We start from the raw sequence: 12,589 nt of genomic DNA on the forward strand, positions 1-12,589 counted from the left end.
AATTTGGGAAGCAGAAAGCAACTGGATAGAATAAGGAGACAATTTAGTTACTCAATCCTATACTGATTCTGAAATTCATGTCTCCAATAGTTAACATGTCCCAAATTTTGCAGAATTTAGACATCAATTAAATTAACTTCACAGAATTAAACATGGGTTTTCAATATTTAAAAAAAATGAGAGCAGTATTAAGAAAATGGGAAATGAAAGCCTCATTTTGCTTTATATAACTGTCAAAATAGCCAGGATAGCTCAGAGATTTCTCTTCCAATCTGCCATTGTATGAACATTCTGGGGTTACATCGTTTACTTATGACCCAGAGAATAAGAGCATTATTAAAAGGTAAATATTTATTTTTAAATTTGTTGTTTCCTTTTTTATGCAATTCTGAATCTAATTCTTTTTTCTTTCTGCATATCTTTCTGCACTTTCTATTACCATGGTGGATTTTTCTTTTTTCTTTTTTTAACTTATGCTTACACATTTTAGTTCTGGTCAAGTATGGTGACATTAAACTATAACCCCCTGGTAGCACTGTCTCTATGACTACCTTTCACATCCTTTTCAAAGTGGCATATTTCCTTTGGCTGGGATGCTGCAGGTTTGGGATTTGTAGATCAGAGCCTGACTCTTAACTCAATCCTCCAGCTCTTAATATACACTTTTCATCTATACCGTCCTTGACACCACACAGACATCCCATGTTGAAATCTTTTTTAGAACCTCGATCTGTCTGCTAGACTAAACAGAGACAAGGAAACAGGTAATGACAGGAATGAAACATGGTTTGGGGATCTTGGGAGTAAAAAAGAAAGTAAAAAAAAAAAATTTTTTTTTGATGAACAACGTAGTCACCCAAGCTTGTGGTGTCTCATCAGAACCTTTCAATGTTTGGAAGTTTTCCCAAGACTTGCCCTAGTGAGACAGCAAAAACTTATTAGATCATTGTGTCTGCTTCCCCACCTGGGCAGGAAAGAGTCTCCCATACGGAGAACATATGGCTTGGTCTTAGATTAGCAACAAAGAATGTCAGTTGGCAGACAGATGGAGGAGAAGCAGAGGATCGTGTGAGCTTTGCTAGTCTGGACCTCAGAAATGAATTTTAAAAAATCATATCCAGTTAGTTCAGTTATGGAAATAAATACTGACCAACCTATGCAGAGGAAGAGGAGCTAACATTTACTAAACACATATTACAATCTAGACACAGTATATTCTGCAGATTTTCTTTCCTAACCTTCCCCTCAATTATTTTATTGTTTCCATTTTATAGATGAAGAAAATGAGGTTCAGAAGTGTGGGTTCACTTTGCCCAAGGTCTCACTGCAGACAACTGGCATAGCTCAGCACCCCACCCTGGAGTCCGATTTGAACATCAATGCTTTCTGGAGATAACAGTGTAAAGAACATAAAAATGACTATCTTTTATATACTATAACTTTCTAGTTGCCTCTTTCACTTTTTTTTTAATATGGGTAAAGGGAATATACCTCTCTTTTTTTAAATGTAAAACTCAATGAATATGCTAAAGCCTGTTGCTTATATTGCTTAATGTTATTGGGAATACAGAAGTGAACTTTGAGGAGAAAGGAATGAGAAGAGATAACATAAGTAGGACACAATAAAATATTAAATTATAAATGTTTGTAGCCATTCCCCATCTCCCTGGCCAAAGAGGGAAGAGAGTCTTACTTGCCAGTTCAGATTGAGAGCAGTCCTTTGTTGACCAGAATTTGAGTGCTGGCAGGGGGGCAGGTTATCTTTTCCTGAAGTAAAGCAAACAAGAACACAGCATTTATCTTTATCATGAAGGAAGGGGGATTGAAGGAGGGTGCAGTTGTGAATGTTGATTCTTTTTCTTTTTGAACTTTCTAATAAGGTATTTTTGTTTTTATTGTTTCGTGTACTATTTAACGTCTGTTCATGACTTCAGAGGTAAAGTTGTTAGAGAGATGGTCTGGGAGTTGAGAGAGAGAGGGAAAAGAGTCCTAGCACAGTGGTGAGCTGTGTGGGAGATGTGAAAAGAGAACAGTGAGGAGCTTATTGGAGACTGTGAATTGGAAATCGTTTGATATTTTTCATAAGACTCCAGTACAGACTCGAGTTAAATCTCCCATTTAAATATATATCTCATCTGTTTTCCTTTCTTTTCTTGTTTTAAGCAAGTTTTTTTTTCCTTATTCTATTTTTCCCTTCTATCAGGATTCTTATTATTTTAGTGGTTCCCACTTAGCTTACCCCAGATATCCTTGAATTATTAGAATTTACCTTAAGTGATTTTTTTTTCCCACTTTCTGGACATGTAGAGGACCCTAGGACACTTTAAACTCCATATATTTAAACTCCTCTCACCTTTGGCCTTTTGTGATATTATTCTCAGAATTTTAATTATCTCTGTATTTTAAACTCCACACAGCAATGTTATTATTTTAAACAGTCAGATTTTATTTAGATTTACTCACACTTTTACCCCTTCTGCTGGTCAGTCCTTCCTGCACTACCAGAGCTTTGATCTGCTTTCATCCTGAAGAGCTCTCTGTAGTATTTCTTCCAGTCAGGTCTCATAAAGTGAATTTTCTTAGCTTTAGTTTGTTAGAAACTGACTTATACTCATCTTCCTTTCCATTTAGGTTTTTTTTTTTTTTTTTTAAATACACCACTTAATGGGAGATATAATAACTGACATGTAAAAAGTTGTTCATGTTTAATGTGTTCAACTCAGTGTATTTGGGAATAAATTATACCCATAAAACTGTCACCATCATCAAAGCTGTAAACCCACCTATCACCTCCCAAATTTTCCTCCCATAACCTTCATTATAATTAATAATAATTTTTGTGGTAAACACATTAAACATAAGGTCTACCTTCTTAGCAATTTTTTTAGTGTATTATATAGTATTGTTAGCTATAGGTACTAAGCCACAGTATACATTTCCAGAATTTATTTATTTTACACAAATGAAATTCTGTACCACTTTACTATCACCTCCTCTTTTCCTCCTCCACCAGCTCCTGGCAACCAATGTTCTACTTTCTACTTCTATGAGTTTGACTATTTTAGATTCCACATGTCAGTGAAATCATACAGTATATGTTTTTCTGAGTCTGACTTCTTCACTTAGCATAATGTTCTTCAGGTTCATTCATACTGGTGAGAATGACAGGATTTTCTTTTGGGGGGTGAATAATAATCCATTATATAGATATGTCATATTTTTATTATTTTATCAATCGATGGACATTTGTTTCCATATCTTGGCTATTATGACTAATGCTGCACTGAATCTGGGAGTGCAGGCACCTCTTCAAGATTCTGATTTCAATTCCTTAGGATAAGTACCCAGAAGTGGAATTGCTGGTTCATATGGAAGCTCTATTTTTAACTTTTTGAGGAACCTCCATACTGTTTTCTGTAATGGTTATACATTCCTACTAACAGTATATAGGTTCATCTTTATTTCTGAAAGTCAGGTTCTGTAGGTAAAAATTTCTAAGTTGGTAATTAATTTTCTTTCATCACTTGAAATATAGTTTTCCATTATCTTCTGTCTTCCATAGTTTCTTGCTTTTAAAGTGATGTTGCCCTCTTCTAGCTGCTTTTAAGTTTCTCTTATTCTTTGTTTTTCATTAGTTTTACTATTAGTTGCTTAGGGGTAGTTTATCCTGTTTGTGTTTAACAGAGTTTCTTGAGTCTATTGCTTGATACTACCTCATAAACTTAGTAATAATTATTAGTAATATCTCTTCAAATATTTGATCTAATCCACTCTCTTTCTCTTCTGGTTACCAAAACACATGCATGTTGGAAGTTTTCCCTATTTAGAGTATGTCTCTTTGAGCCTTTCTGTATATTTTTTCCTACTTGTACTTAAGTGTGGATATTTTCCATTTACTCCTCCCTCCTTCAACTTAGGAACCCTACTTCTATGTATATTCTTCTGCTATTAAACCTATCAAATCAGTTTCAGTTATTGTATTTTTCATTATTAGAATGTCCACTTGATTATCTTGTATAGATTTAGTTTTTTTCTTGAAATCCTCCATCTGTTTTTCTATTTTTTTTTTTTAAAGATTTTATTTATTTATTTGACAGACAGAGATCACAAGTAGGCAGAGAGAGAGAGGGAAGCAGGCTCCCCGCTGAGCAGAGAGCCCGATGTGGGACTCGATCACAGGACCCTGAGATCACGACCGGAGCTGAAGGCAGTGGCTTAACCCACTGAGCCACCCAGGCACCCTGTTTTCTATTTTGTTTGAGTATAATAATCAGTTGTTTTAAAGTTTTTATCTGACAACTCTAATAACTAAATTTTTTGTTTATTTTTCTCTTGGTTTTCAGTCTTCTTACGTCTTATTTTTCTGCCTTCTTGATTTTTTATTTTTTTATTGATTGACGTTGTCTAGGACAAAACATAAAGGCTCTTCAATGACTCTTCCTCCACAGTACCTGACTTTCTTCTGGCAGCCATGTACAGTATAGGTGTATCACACTGATTCAGGAGGAGCTGGATCTGGGAACTTGCCTATTTCTGATTTTCCCTTACTGGTAGTGCTTGGCTCTTCAGGATCTCAATGGAGAGCCTGTGCTGATTATAAGAGCCCCGCTTTAACTAGACTGAAGTTCAGTTTTTGTCTCCCTAGCTTTGTGAAACTGCCGAGATTTCTATTTAGCTTTTTAGCTTCTTGTTAGCCACATGTTGCTTGGTTTGTTAACCCTCTTTCTGCAGACTCACAGCTTAGGATCTGGCAAGTGATCTGAAGGAGAACTGTATGTAGAAATTCAAGTTTACTTCTCTGGGGTTCACTTTTTCCTGGAATATTGGCCTATTGAATAGTACTCCCTTGATAGCTCCAAACTCCCAATTTTTGTCTTTCTAGCAAGTGAGTATGCCACCAACTTCGTGTTTGATTTCTCTGTCATATACCTCGATTCAACAAATGCCTGGAGAGAAAAGACTGCAATGAATTTGGGCTCATCCCAATGCATTTTCCTTCTTTCCAGGATCTTGGCTCCTCAAGTCCTGACTACATTCAACTTCAGTGCTTTTAAATGCTATTTTAAAATTCTTATCTAGCTACATAGTTCTTTGCAGGAGGGTAATTTGATCCATGTTACTCATCACAGACGGAAACAGAAGTATCCACTAAAATCTGAATTACTTTATTTTTAGCTATTAATTACTCCTTCACACAGGCTCTGTCATATTCTCTTCCCTTCCCTGTGTATGTGTTTAAAAGAAGCACCAAACAGTAGCTGGTCCATGTAGTGCCCCCAATTTATATGGGTTTATAAAATCTGAACATCTCACAACTGCCTACATTGTTGTGTTTCTACCAAGATGGAAAGGAATGTCAGATATGGGATGGGGAAATTAAGGATTGATTTTGCATATTTTAAATTTAGGGTGCCTAGTAAACAAGTAAAATGAAACAGAATTCAGTTGAACCTATGTGTCAGAGGAGAGTTCTAGGCTGAGAATATATTTCTGGGAATTGTCCAACTATAGCTATCATTTGAAGCTTTAGGATTAGTTAAGATTCCCTGTAAAGTGAGTGTGAGGCAAAAAGAGATAGGAGGAATGTGGAGCATGCTAGTATTTGGACATTGACAAGAAATAAAGGGATTGGGCAAATGTGACCAAAAATAAGGTGGCCCTGAAGTAGCAGAAAAACCAAGAAATTCTTTTGTCTTGGAAGCCCATTAAAGGAACAGTTTCAAGGAGAGGGTAATCAACAGTGTTAAATGCTCCTGACAAAGTAAAATAAGGACAAAGACTTAACCACTGGGTTAGGCAACATGGAGAAGCACAGTGACCTTGCTGAATGCAGCCTGAGAAGAGTTTGTGGGTGGGCACCTTTTTAGAGTGAAGAAAGAGAAGTGAAGAAGTTCAGATAGGAGACAGAGTACAGATATCACTTTTAAGAAGTTTTAAAGGAGTTTTGCAAGTAAAAGTAATTGAAAAATGAATGGTCCTAAGCTATGAAGTCAGCCCTACCTCTCCCCTTACCCCCTTTTTTAAAGACAGAATTACTTCACCTTCCTTACATACCAGTGGGAATGATCTGCGACAGAGAGATGAAAATTATAATGCTTCAGGAGAGATAAAGGATGATTAAAGGAGATAATTAGATAGAGGAAAGAGAATGGGCTCCAATGGGCAAGTACAGGAACTACACTTGGGTAAAAGTACAACGAATTCACCCATTGGCAGAGGAAGGAATCATGTTATTTGGATACAGAAACATATTAGTAAATTTGGTAATGCAAATATATGGCATATAGCTTCTGGTTGTTTATATACATCTTGAAGGATAAGAAAGGATGATGTGACCAGGGAAATGTAATGTTTGAGAGTCTTTTTGAAACCTGTGATCATAAATTTAAAGTATGCTCAGTCAGCCTAGCATGGCCATGTTTTCTTCCAGTAATGTTCAGCTGTGTGGGCAAGTAAAAAATAAATGGTGAGATGAAGTCTCCCAGGATTGTTTATTGCCTGATGTGTTAGGCAGAAGGAGAGAGAAGGAAGCAGTGGAGAGTAAATCCAGGGAAAGATTTACAATTACAGTAATGGGCCAGGGGACTTGAGGCTTTATTAGCATGGGTGGAAGGACAAGAGGGAGTGAGTGAGGGGGATGATTAGGAGGCTGAAAGAAGACTACAGCTGGGGGAGAAGGAGGCCATACTCAAGACAGTTTGGACTTCAGCGTAGATAGATGATTTGATTTGATTTTTTGAGAAAGGGGAAATAGTGATCAAAGGAGCAAAAAGGATGTTCTCATTGTCAGCAAAGTTAGAATTAAAGAAAGTGCAATACTGTGATTTATAAGAAATACATATTTGGTGATTCAAATGACCAAAATACACTTTTCATATACACTTGACCCTTGAACAACATGGGGGTTATGGGGACTGACTCCCCAGTCAAAAATCCACATACAACTTTTGACTCCCTAAAAACGTAACAACTAGTAGCCTACTGTTGACTAAAAGCCTTATCGACAACAAAGTTGATTAACACACATTCTGTATATTGTATGTGTTACTAAAGTGTATTCTTGGGGAGCCTGTGTGACTCAGTGGGTTATGTCTCTGCCTTCGGCTCAGATCATGATCTCAGGGTCTTAGGATCGAGCCTCGCCTTGGGCTATCTGCTCAGCAGGGAGCCTGCTTCCCCCTCTCTCTCTGCCTGCCTCTCTGCCTACATGTGATCTCCCTGTCAAATAAATAAACAAAATCTTTTTTAAAAAAAAAGTGCATTCTTACAACAACGTAAGCTAGAGAAAAGAATGTTAAGAAAGTCATAAGAAAAAGAAAATACATTTATAGTACTGTCCTATACTTGCTGGAAAAAAAAAAAAACAATTGTAAGTGGACCCCCATATAAGCTGGTCCATGTTGTTCAGGGTGTTGTATATTTGATCTTCATCCAATTTATGTCTCACAGCTCCCCAAACTCTTGGAATTTCCTAAGTAATGAGAACAATAAAGATGTCTTCTGTTATGTTAATGAGGTGTCTTTTGCAAAGCACCTAAGCCTGAGAGACTTTTGCCTTAGAAAGTTGAAACTTTCAGTCCTAGTCATGACCTCTGACCTCCAAAAAGGGAGAGGGGATGGAGTTTGATTAAGTTACCAATGGCCAATGGTTTAATCATTCATGCCTATGTATGAGGTCTTCCTAGAAACCCAAAAGGACAGGGTTGGAGAGCTTCCAGGTCAGTGAAAATATGAAGATGTGGGGATAGTGGCGAGCCTAAAGAGGGCAAAGAAGCTCCTCACCCTTTCCCACATACCTATACCATTGCCCTAGCATCTCTTCAATCTGGCTGTTCCTCGATTTTATCCTTTTATAATAAATCAGTAATCTAGTAAGTTAAGAGTTTCTCTGAGTTCTGTGAGCCACTCTATCAAATTTATTGAACCTTAGGAGAGGTTCATGGGAACCTCTGATTTATAACCAGTTGGTCAGAAATATTGATAACAACCTGGAGTTGTGATTAGCATCTGAAGTCCAAGGAGGGATTTGGGGGAACCACCAATTTTTAGTGGATCATTCTTAAGCATAGGTAATAACTGGGCTTATGAGTGGCATATGAAGGAGGTGGGGGAGGGCAGTCTTACAGGACTGAACTTTAACCGGTAGAGTCTGATGCTACCTCCAGGTGGTTGATGTTAGCATTGAGTTGAATGGCCGGACACTCAGCTGGTGTCCTGAGCATTGCTTGGTGGTGTGTGGGGAACCCTTCTCTACCCGCTTCCCTACCCATAATGAAACTCCAAAAAAGGCAGGAACTAGGGTGCCTGGGTGGCTCAGTGGGTTAAGTCGTTGCCTTAGGCTCAGGTCATGATCCCAGAGTCCTGGGATCCAGCCCCGCATCGGGCTCTCTGCTCAGCAGGAAGCCTGCTTCCTCCTCTCTCTCTGCCTGCCTCTCTGCCTGCTTGTGATCTCTCTCTCTGTCAAATAAATAAATAAATAATCTTAAAAAAAAAAATTTAAAAAAAAAAAAAAGGGCAGGAACTTCAGTGGAAAAAATTTTGTTTTGGAGAGGTCATTTTCCTAATGGCAGACTGAGTTCTAGACATTACAATGAAAGGTTTCAATAGTCATGGAGGAAGAAATAATTGGGTCGAATGGGAAGCTATTCCGAGCATTTTAAAGAGGAAAGTCTGACGCCTAAGAGAATGGCTTGAAGTTTAGGGCCTCTTGTGAAGGCTGAGACATACCAGGCTGGAGTCAAGGGTAACATTCACAATATTTTTCCAATAACCAGTATGGTATGGTCCCTTACCCGTCAGAAATTACACCAACCTACCATAATAGTCTAGTTATAAACAACAGTTACTGTGTTATCAGTACTTTCTAACTGAATGCCAGAGCTGGGTGATGGGGCTTGTCTGAGGGCATTAGGGTATGGTGAAGAATCTGTCCAAGGTTCATCTGTGGGCTTGATTTTTAAGGCAGTTTGCTATGACAAGGCTGATGATATGATGGGAGAATATTGGGAGCTCTGTGGTCCTCACCTTTAATGCTCTTAGGGCACCATCAGTCATGAGTATCTGTAATGTATAGCTGAAATTATTTCTAACAGAAACGGATGTGGAGTTCAAAGATATAAAAGCAATTCTTGCTCTGTAATACTAATTGCTTGATCTTTTGAAATAATGGAAGTGCTCTGGGCCTCAGTTTCCTTACCTTTAACACAAATTGTTTTGGATTAAAACATTTCTAAGGTCTCTTTTGGTCATAAGGACTTGAAATACAACTTATAGCTTGCTTACAGTTAAACTTTTGATTTATCTACATGTTTCAGCTGAGGTGCTATTTCTACTTTGTCATTTGTACTCAGTCTTTTGATAAACGTTCTCTACATCAAAATGTCCCCAACATCAAACAAGCTATTTTCAGCCTATTATGTAGTGATTTCCTGATTCTGTAAGGAAAAAGAAAAAAAACAAAACCACGCTTAATTTCCATTTTCTACCCCTAAAATTTGTTCAGTCTTTCTCCTACTCACTCTTTCAATACTCCTTACAGAATAATAACGTGGTTTCTTCCCCCCCCCCCCTTTTAGGAAAATTTTTCGTTTTTGCTAGTTCCTACACATTTTCTAGAAAGTCTTTAAAGTACTCAACTGTTAAGTGCATTTTAAGCTATTCCTAAACTCTCTCCAGACCTTCTGTGTTTAAAGATTATCTCCTTGTGGTTCAAATGAAGAACAAAGTAAAAAGTACTCTGTTAGAGAATGCATGCTGTGTCACTTACTTGACGGTTACAAGGACACTGGGTGTGTCTCTGAAAATTCATCTTTTCTTAACGCTGCTCAATCTTGCAGCTACTTTCTTTTCCACGGAAAGTATTTCCTATGTTAATTGCCAGGACCCTCTTAGATACTAGAGACGGCAGTCCAATCACAAGTGACTAAAATGGACTGTGTTAGTTACCTCCTGCTATGTAATACATCGCCCCCAAACTTACATGCATTACCTCAGAGTTTCAGTGAGTTGGGAATGTGGACACGGCGTATCTGGCTCGTCTGCTTCAGGAGCTCTGACAGGGCTACAAACAGGGTCCCCGCTGACCGTCGGGCAGTCGGAGGATTCGTGTATGTGTGACGTACGCCCAGGTTGAGAGGGCGAGTGAGCAGGAGGACCGGCAACAAGGAGTTGAAAGAGTCCACAAAGAAGGCGGAAGCACGCTGGAAGTCGGCAGTGCACCCTGTGGCGAAGAAGGCCCGATCTCGCGGGATCTCGGGATCTCGGGACTTCTGGTAGGGCGGTCGCAAAGCGCTGGGATGAGAGTCACGTGCATACCCTGGCTGCCGGAGGCTCTGTCCCTGCAGGGGTCTGGCTCGTGGCACGTTTTGAGCAAATCCGAATCCTTAGCAAAGCTTGTCTGCTACCCTCAGCCCAGTTGAGTAGTGGCTGTCTCCACTGAGCACTGCCAGGTTTAGGGCACCGGGCTCTGGCCTAATGGCTGTGGAAAGGTGGGCTTGTCTGAGGCAGCATTCCAAGATCACTCAGTACTTGAGGGCAACTTTCAGCTCTTTGAATGCCTCAGTTCCTCCCTTGCTGTTGGCCCCCCTGCCCTAGTTTCTTATTTCTTGACCTCATCCACACAACAGCATAGACTCACTCACATAGTTTTTTTTTTAAAAAAAAAAAGAGGGCGCCTGGGCAGCTCAGTTGGTTAAGGGACTGCCTTCGGCTCAGGTCATGATCCTGGAGTCCCGAAATTGAGTCTGGTATCGGGCTCCCTGCTCAGCAGGGAATCTGCTTCTCCCGCTGATCTTTCCCCTCTAATGCCCGCTCTCTCTCTCAAATAAATAAATAAATAAATAAAATCTTTTAAAAAATGAAGTGTGCTTGTCTTCACACACAACTGGATCCTGAAACTTACAATGCCATCAAATAGCACGGTTTCTTTCCATTACATCTACTTCTCTAGTTTAATTTTAAGGTAAATTCTCGTTTCATATGCTCTATAATGGTTCCAGGTTTTCATCCCACAAGTTTAACAATTCAGTGGAAGGACTGTTTTCTTCCTTTTAGTTCTAGCAACAGTCCTGGGCTTACAATCATTGATCCAGTTATGGTTGCATGATCATTCTTAGCCAATCATACAACTCTTATTGGCAATTTTGGGTCTTGTGACCCATGTGGCCGTACTTCTTCTGAAGATAGGAGTGGACATCCCATCCGAATAGCACAGACTGAGAGCATTGGAGGGATACTGCCCCAAAGAACATTAAGATGCTGGTCCCAAAGATGAGGCAAAGGATTCTGACATAAAGCAATAGATGAGTCAGACGGTCCTACTTTAACAGAGTAGATCAAAGCAGAACATGAAAAGCATGGTGGTGTAGTAGCATCTGACCTCTGATATTTAATAATAGTTCAGAGACTCTGGATGTGCCATCACTGCCACACAGCAGCAAATCAGCTGACACCTTCATGACTGAGTGTCTACTATGTGTTAGACAGTTCTAGGTGCATTACATATGTGGTCTCATGCAATAATTATAGCAGCCTTATAAAGTTAACATTGTTTCATTTTTATTCAGAAGAAAGTTATGTTTTGACATTTGATTTTAAATTAAAGCCATAATGACTCTAAAAATAGTGTTCACTTCATACCTTAATATGCCAGTTAGAATTTACAAATGTTTTTATCCTGTTATATTTTATACTCATAGGAATTAGAAACTTAATATTGTTTTATTTGTATATATTTTTATAAAATACAATTCAATATCTTGTATATAGTTAAATATCTTGTGTATTTCAAAATGTATAATGACTCAAATCCTTTTAGGTTTTGAGGCACTAAAGTGTATGTATATAGTAAGTTAAAAAAATTGGAATAAAATTGAAAAATTGAGTCAAGCAAAGTAAAGATCTTAAAACAATACTCTAATTAAATTTGATCTTACTAAATAATTGTCTCTTATTTTTCTCTCTTTCCAGTCACCTTCACAGTTTTTGATGTACCCCATTGAGTACATTGGGTGAATATGGGAAAAATTTAGTGAAGGAGGAAATATGCCTCGCATCTGGTAACAAACACATAATAAGTTCCAGATAAATGACTAATTGTAGAACAGAAAATACAATTCCATATGACAATTATTTTTATCTTTTTGATCCTCAGTTTTCTCATCCATAAAGTAGAGATAATAAAACCAGGATTGTGAATAGAATAGCAATAATGTATATAAAGCAAACTGTTTAACATGAATCAGTACCCAGTAAATTTTTCCTGCTGCTATCAAAGGAAATTAAATTACTGTCTGATATAGACTCACAAAGTAACCAATTTACTCAAGGGAAGAATTTAAGTGGATCTAGTCTAACTTTATATATATTTTAAAGGCATAAACTATTATATGCAGGGAAAGAGTCAAAAGAATAAGACCTGAGTTACGTAAAAGCAACATGACCCCCTTGATGCCAAGATTCTTCTGAAACTCATGTCTTCCTGGCCACTATAAATGCTTCTTATGACTGACTAGAGCAACACTCTGGGAAGACAATAGTTTTCAAGACATTTTATCTGATTCTTCCATTTTCTTAAGTTTTTATTATTTTT

At 38.1% G+C, this 12,589-nt stretch overlaps 1 long non-coding RNA gene across 1 annotated transcript in view; it reads right to left on the reverse strand.

The window, feature by feature from the left end:
- The window catches only part of LOC122900931, a 45,298-nt gene extending 35,105 nt beyond the window's left edge, over positions 1–10,193 (reverse strand). Inside the window, exons 1-2 of the long non-coding RNA XR_006383335.1 lie at positions 9,989–10,193; positions 1,694–1,767 (exon numbers count right to left, since the gene is read on the reverse strand). This is a non-coding gene — a long non-coding RNA (uncharacterized LOC122900931). The remainder of the gene's footprint in view (positions 1–1,693; positions 1,768–9,988) is intronic.
- Between the last annotated feature and the right edge of the window lie 2,396 nt (positions 10,194–12,589).

Source organism: Neovison vison, chromosome 1, assembly GCF_020171115.1.
Source record: "Neovison vison isolate M4711 chromosome 1, ASM_NN_V1, whole genome shotgun sequence".
Classification (NCBI taxonomy): domain Eukaryota; kingdom Metazoa; phylum Chordata; class Mammalia; order Carnivora; family Mustelidae; genus Neogale; species Neogale vison.